We start from the raw sequence: 8,013 nt of genomic DNA, 5'->3' as shown, positions 1-8,013 counted from the left end.
CTACAACTGGCCGAAATGCAGAGAAAGGTGACTCTAGGGTGCCCACCCCCAACTGATACATCTACAACACAGCTTCTGCATCTGTAGCTCAGGGAACATCCTGAGGGAGAGTGCGGAAAGATTGGAAGAGCAAGAGGATCAGGATGTTTGCTGCTAGGTAGTGTCTTCTGGAAACGATAGTGGAAATGCACCCAGAAAACCTCAGCAGTGTGGTTGCCTAAGCAGGACCACCATAATGAGAACACTAGTTAGCATGTCAATATGGGCTCCTTTCTTAAGTTGAGAGCTACAAGCAATCCATGGCTTCTGAGAAAGAGACACCCAACCTTCTCCAGGGATGAACAGTCATCTGTTAGACTGTTCAATTCCAAGAGATCAGACCTTAAACTATGTACATAAGAGCAATACTAAGTGCATACAGGAAATGTGTGTGTGTGTGTGTGTGTGTGTGTGTGTGTGTAGCAATAATAACTGTAGAAGAGTAGTAAGTGTAGAAGATGAGGTCATAAATTGAAACCTTTATTCATTGCTAGTGGAACTGCAAACTGGAAATCAATGTAAATATTCCTCAAGAGAACTGAAACCGGAGCTACCGTGTGTCCCAGTTCTTCCACCTCTGAACACTTCTGAAGGATGGGAAGTCAATAAACTACAGAAATACTTTCACATTCATGCTTATTGCTGCAATATTCTCATAGCTAGGAAATGGAACCAGTTTAGATAGTGACCGAACAAAATGAATGCATAAAGAAAACACGGAGCATGTATGTACACAGAGGAATTTCATACAGTTGTGAAGAACACATTGAGGCCTTGGCATGTGTAGGAAAATGTCTGGAACTAGAAGTAATTGCTAAGGGAAACAAGCCAGGCTGAAAAGACAAATAGTACATCATTTTTGCTCATACCCAGACCATAATTTAAAATTGTGTGTGTGTTTATGTATGTGAGTGTTTGAAGGTCATGAAGCTGGGAATCATAGCACGAGAAGGGGGAGATCTTAGGGGAGGAGAGAATTAAAGGGTAACAGAAGCCTGTAACAGAAAGGTAGAAGGGTTTGAAGTGTGATGAAGGGTGGGCTGGCAAGATGGATCCTAAGATAAAGGTGCTTGCTGATAGTTGGACAGAGCTGTATCCCAGAACCCATGTAAAACGCGAGACAGAACTAACTCCACAATTGTCTTCTGACCTCCACAGAAGCACTGAGGCATGCGTGCCCTGTTCCCACAGCATGCAGGCACACGGAGTAATAACAAATAAAACCCAACACCAACAACAGAACCGGAAGTTCACCAAGGGAAGGAAGGGAGCCATTGGATCAGGAAGAGCCATGGGGAAAGAAAATGAATGGAAACAAAATATTAAGACAGGATAAAACCCAGCAGTCCACACATTGACCTAAAAATCTTTAGTACAAATCTTTAGTTTCAAACTTAGATTGGGGCATAGTCCTATAATTCAAGCACCAAGGGAGCTGAGGCTGGAGAATTGCAATTCTGAAGATAGTCTGGACTGTAGTAATTTTAAGGCCAGCCTGGGGTTGATAGCAAGACCTTATTTTGAAAAAAGAAAAAGTAAGGAAGAAAAAAAAAGCAAGGCGGTGGTAGTGCACACCTTTAACCCCAGCACTTGGGTGACAGAGGCAGGCAGATCACTGAGTTCGAGGCTAGACTGGTCTACAGAGTAAGTTCTAGGACATACAGGACTACACAAAGAAACCCCGTCTCAACAAACAAAACCAAAAACAAATGAAGACCAGTTTCTCTTGTTTTACACATTAATAAGAAAGAAAGTCTCTCACAGAACAGAAAGAGAGAAGCTCAGGGTGTTGACTGTGGGGTCTGTAACCCAGAGCTTCTGAGGCTAAGGCCGAAGGATCATGAGTTTGAGGCCAACCTGGGCTACATAACAAGTTTTCATCTCAACCAAGCAAAACCAAAATTGTGGATTAATATTTGACGGTAACTTAAGAAATAAAATTCTTCAACCAAATACCACACTTCACCTAGTGGAGTAGCAAACGCTTGATGGAAACCTTGCAAGAAGACTTGAGGTGGGAAACGGGCCGTGAGCAGCAGAGGCAGTGTGACCACATCAGCTGTGAAGGAGGTATGCACATCTTCAGGCATGGTCGCCATGTGTCTGTCCTTGCCCCTAGAAGCTCGACTTAACTTTCTAGATGTTCTTATGTAAGTGGCAAAATATCGGTATTAGAATCTTCTTCCTAGTATCGTTTTACTGAGGATTCAGAATCTCAGCGCTATGGTGCTCTTCGGGGCTGACCTGTGTGTTTATTCCTTAGCCCCAGTTCCTCTTAGCTCTCTTTCCAGAGTCCTCCACCATCTTGCGACAATAAGGTTGCTCCAGATCCTGTGTTTTGTTCTTCAGGCCAGAAAACCTGGGGTCTCCAGTCAGGCTAGGCTGCTCGTTAGGGCACTGACTGTAGCTTTCTCTCTAGCAAAAAGTCCTTTTAAAAACAACGAGAAACCCACTTCATACTATTCCCTTCTTCCAAGTGTCAACTTCCCTACAGCCTTTGTCTGCTTTCGAATACACTCCAGGGCCTAGGCCACCCCACTCCTATCCCCGAGTGTGTAGCTACCCAGGGCCCAGGCCACCCCACTTCCATCCCCGAGTGTGTAACTACCCAGGGCCCAGGTCACCCACTCCCATCCCCAAGTGTGTAGCTACCCAGGGCCCAGGCCACCCCACTCCCATCCCCGAGTGTGTAGCTACCATCTCTAGGAAGCTTGTGCGTCAGGGATTACTCAGCTACACTCAGATGTAACTCAGTTCATATGCTGATTTTATGTTATTTTACTTTTTGAGACAGGTAAGGCCATGCAGATCAGGCTGACCTTGAATTCACCATCTTCCTCTCCAACTTCTTGAGCACTGGGGTTACAGGCGTGCATTGCATCCAGCTCAGATCCTGATTTTTTTGTTGTTTTTTTTTAAGAATTATTCAATTCCTTTGTGAGTGTGTGTGCTTGTGTGTGTGTGTGTGTGCTTGTGTGTGTGAGAGTGTTTGTGTGTGTGTATGTGTGCTTGTGTGTGTGTGTGCTTGTGTGTGTGTGCTTGTGTGTGTATGTGAGTGTTTGTGTGTATGTGTGTGTGAGTGTTTGTGTGTATGTGTGTGTGAGTGTTTGTGTGTGTGTGTGCTTGTGTGTGTGTGTGCTTGTGTGTGTATGTGAGTGTTTGTGTGTATGTGTGTGTGAGTGTTTGTGTGTGTGTATGTGTGCTTGTGTGTGTGTGTGTGTGTGTGTGTGTGTGTAGGTCAGAAGACAACCTGCTCTTTCTGCCACCAGGTTTCCACCTCCCATCTCTCTGGGATTATGGAGGAAAGCCACCTAATCCTACCTATGGGTTTGGAGGACCACACTCAGGCTGACAGGTTTGGATGGCAAGCACTTTAACCCACCCAGGTTCTGATAACCCCCCAGATCACCACTGAGATGGATCAATACCATGCAGTGAAATGTTCTGGATCCATCAGATATTCCATGACGGGTCACTGCATGGAAAAATGCCCCCAGTAGTGTGTTTTCAGATACAATGGATGGCTGGTGGGTGATTTCTGCCATTGCTTTTCAAATTACAACACTCTTTCCCTCTCTAGATAAGAGAAAATAATGGCTGTGTATACAAACACCGTGACTCACGGTGAACAAAGCCAGCTCCCATGATGTGACTCACGGTGACTTAGGAGACTGGAGGAAGTGACCAAGTGATCAGGCTAATGTCTGGCTGCGAACTGACTAGATTTATAACAAATGGACTCTGATTTAGGAAAGGTATGGCCTTGATTTGTTTACCTGCTCATTGGGCGTCATCACCGACTCGCTCTTATTTACCGTCACGAGGGCACGGGATCCTAGGATGCGATTAGAAAGGAGCAAGAGGACACCCTGCGTCAAGCCACTCAGTCACGCAAGCGAGGCTGGGGCTGGACAATGGAAGGAGGTTCTAGGACCATGGGGGGGAAAGGTTAGACGTTCTGAGTACCATTGGGCCATACTCTGTTTACATCTCCTATCAGGGGTTAATGGGTTGGGGTTGGCTACTTGTGAGTGACTGGAGGGACCTAGGTTTCAAAGCTCTGTGCCAACATTTAAGAGCTTTGAGGTAGTTAAGAGGATCCCATTAAAATAGCACTGCTCTCTTCTGAATAACACTCTGGCCATAGCTTACACTCCTGAAGGACCACTCTTCTTCCATAAATCTTTAGGGATGAGTCAGTCTGCCTTATCAGCCCTCATCACAGGAGTGCCATGTGGACCAGGAGTCAGGAATAGGGAAGTCAGAGACAGGAAAGAATGGGTTTTGGAGAGTGAGACCCTTCACTGCTCTCCATCAATCCTCTACCATCAAGCTAAGGGTTAGATGGACACGACCTAGAAAGAATTCCTGTTGAGTGTGCTCCTAGTGGGTACCCTGCCTCTAGCTGGCAGTGGGGTGCTTGGAGGTCAGGTGTGCTCACATCTTCCCCTGGGAACTGAAGTTGGCACCTGAAGTTCTGGAAACTGGGCTTCCTTCCCTGGACTAAGCCCGGCCTCAGCTGTACTCGTGGATCTCAGGGTGTAGACATTGTCTTACACCCACTTGTCTTGAGGATTAGGGTCTTGTGGTTCAAACAGTCCAAGAACAGAAGCAAGGAGCTTAGAGGATGAGAAAAGAGCCAGGCAGAGTAGCACAGGCCTATAATCCTAACACACAGGAAGCCTGAGCAAGAAGGATTGTGAATTCAAGACCAACCTTGCAACTGTCTCAAACCAAACCAACCAACCAAAGTACTTCTCCACTCCACTCCCAAAGGGGCCAAAGGAGAGGGAAGAAAGCAAATGCAATGTAAGAGGGGGTGTGATCCAAAAATCATAAACATGGGATCCTAAACCAGCGTGGAAGCATTCCTCTGTAATCCCAGCATCCAGGAGATAGAAGGAAGAGGATCAAGAGTTCAAGGCCAGTCTGGGCTACAAGAGGTCCATGAACTTTGGGAAAAGAAGGTGTGATATAGATACCTCATTTAGGGCTGAGCTTTCCACAGGTTCTTATTCTTTGCAACGTGGAACCAATTGTGGTTCTCTGTGTTAACCACCATTCACTGCAAAACGAAACTTCTCCGATGAGACTTGAGAGAAGGATTCATCTATGGGTGTAGTAAGTCATTAAGAGCTGGTTTAGCACTGTGCCCATTTAGCAGAATAATAATAGTGCTCTCCCCTAGGGTCTTTGACCTGTTTAGTTACAGGTTCATTCAGGCCCTGATAATGGTGCCAGGTATGGGTTTTATCTTGTAAAGTGGTAATTAAATCCAATCAGAAAGTGATTGGTTGGTGTAGTAAGTTTCAGGGCCACTTAGCCCTAAAATAATCACACAGAAGCTGTATTAATTAAGTTACTGCTTGGCCCATTAGCTCTAGCTTCTTATTGGCTAACTCTTACATATCAATTTAACCCATTTCTATTAATCTGTGTATCACCACATGGCTGTGGCTTACCAGCTAAAGTTTCCAGCATCTGTCTCTGGCAAGCTACATGGCTTCTCTTGACTCTGCCTTCTTCCTCCCAGCATTCTAGTTTTCCCTACCTAGCTCTGTTCCCTGCTCAGGCCCAAGACAGTTTCTTTATTAACCAATGGTAATCACAGCATACAGAGGAAAATCCCACATCAGATTGGGGCTGGAGGGATGGCTCAGTGAGTAAGGGCACTGACTGCTCTTTCAGAGGAGCCAAGTCCAGTTCCTGTCTGTAACTCCAGGATCTCTGACATCCTCACACATACATGTAGACAAAACACCAATGCAAGTAAAAGTAAATAAAAATTAAAATAGAGAAAGAGATTGGTTACTCCTATGACGTCAATGCCACTACTGTGCCAGTGGGCATGCCTTTCCAGGCCAGTCATAGCTGTGGCTTGTGGGGTTCATAGCTAGATAAGGCTAATGGTTCCTTTTCTCCACTGACAGCATGCACACATGTTCTAGTGCTATGAAAGCTAGCCAGCAGGGGTGAGGTTTCTCGGTGCTTGACTTCTCCATGTTCAGTGACTTAAGTATGTGGTGTCTTCAATGATGGGGTTCTACTGTCAAGCTCTAAGTTCTGGAGAATAGACAAGAGCATCGGCAATATCCTGAAGTGCCTACCTCACTTGACCAAACTCCAAAACAGGTAACTTGTTCGTGGCAGTGGTCTTTTTATGCATTAGCCTGTGTTATGTAGAAGGGGCGTTGTTGCTCTATGATAAGGTAACTTCATTTTAACACATATTCTCTCTTTATGTAGAATAATATGCAGGTTTCCATATGAAGTTTTTGAAAGATCTTTGGTATCCTGTATCCTTTCCCGAATTCCCTCCTCTATCCTGCCCTCCCATTTCCTCACCCCAGTTTAATCCTTCCTGTTCTATTATTCTCCTCCAAGCTTTTAGACAACTGTGTTCTGTCTCTTGTCCTTTAAAAGCCCAGTCTCCATTAGTAATAATTTTAAAAGCTCTTAATAATTTCTTGACCTCAATAGACATTCCAAATGAAACACACATATATGAAGACTCAAAGCTAACATCCACAAACGAGAGAAACACAACGCTTGCCTTTCTGGGTCTGGGTTACTTCACCCGGGCTTATTGTTTCCAATTTCATTTTTCCTATTGACTGAATAAACTAATTTACTTCCTTTTTTGATAAACAGCATGACCCAAAGCAACTTGGGGAGAGGAAAGGATTTATTTGTCCTATACTTGAATGTCATAGCCATCGCTTGAGCAGGAACCTAGAGGCAGGAACTGAAGCAGACATCATGGAGGGCCTTCCTGGCTTGCTTGCCTGCATCTGGACGCAGAGATGATACTGCCCTCAGTGAGCTAGACCCTGCTGCATCACTCTGCAGTCAAGAAAAGCCCCACAAACCCGCTCACAGGCCATTCTGATGTAGACAGCTTCTCAGTTGGAGCTCCCCTCCTTGCAGGTGTCACCCAGGCAGAGCCACCACAGCACACACGGTGGAGTTTTAGACCATAAACAAGGATGGAGAGAGGTTGTTTTCAGGAAGTGGAGCTCATATTAAGGGAAGCGAGTCAGACGCAGAATGGCAAATACCATGTTTTATTCTCATATTTGGAACCTAAATTTTATAGAGAGACATACAATCATGTATACATATGATGTGAAACTGGAAGCAAGGCTGGCGTAAGAAAAGGGAGTCCAGAGGGTGAATAAGTTCAAAGTACAAAATATGTTTGAATAAAAATGTGTTTATTAAACATATATAATAAGTGTACACCAGGATCTTAGATTTAGCACTATACTGATAGGGTTTTCTCCAGGAGGAAAAATAAAACATGTAACTATTATTTTATTCCTTTATTTTAATAAAAAAAATAGCTATAAGGCAGTGTCGTATGGCCCAGGTTGACCTCAGATTTATTGTGTAGCCAAGACTGGTCTCGAAACACTAATACTTCTGCCTCCACCTCCCTAGTGGTGGGGATACAGGTGAGTCATTGTGCTCAGTTATCAGCATCTTTGTAAATGACATCCTGTCCAAGGTGTGTGCCTCTTTATGCACAGATTCTGTGTATCTAAGTCATTCTCACTTGGAAGCCATTCAGTGGTTTTCAACCTTCCTGGCGCCTCAACCCTTTAATACAGTTCCTCGAGGAGTGGTGACCCCCAATCATGAAATTATTTTTGTTGCTACTTAACATCTGTAATTTTGCTACGGTTACAAATCATAATGTAAACATCAGTGTTTTCTGGTGGGCCTTTGGGGATTGCAACCCAGTTTGAGAATAACTGCTTGATGTGAATCTGAAATATGCATGCAGAGCAAACAACCAAGAAGACTGACCAGAGTAGGTTTCCTCATCCACAGACAGACTGTCTGCCTCTACAGCCATTCCTCCTGCCCATTACCACCCCAGGTCTCTACTTTTAAGTCACTTTGTCCCCCCCCCCCCCCGTCATTATTTCCTTCTATTTGATCCAGTTGGCGTTTCCACCAACACTAGCTGGA

Source organism: Myodes glareolus, chromosome 13 (genome assembly GCF_982192425.1).
Source record: "Myodes glareolus chromosome 13, mMyoGla1.1, whole genome shotgun sequence".
Classification (NCBI taxonomy): domain Eukaryota; kingdom Metazoa; phylum Chordata; class Mammalia; order Rodentia; family Cricetidae; genus Myodes; species Myodes glareolus.
This window is presented reverse-complemented; position numbering follows the sequence as displayed.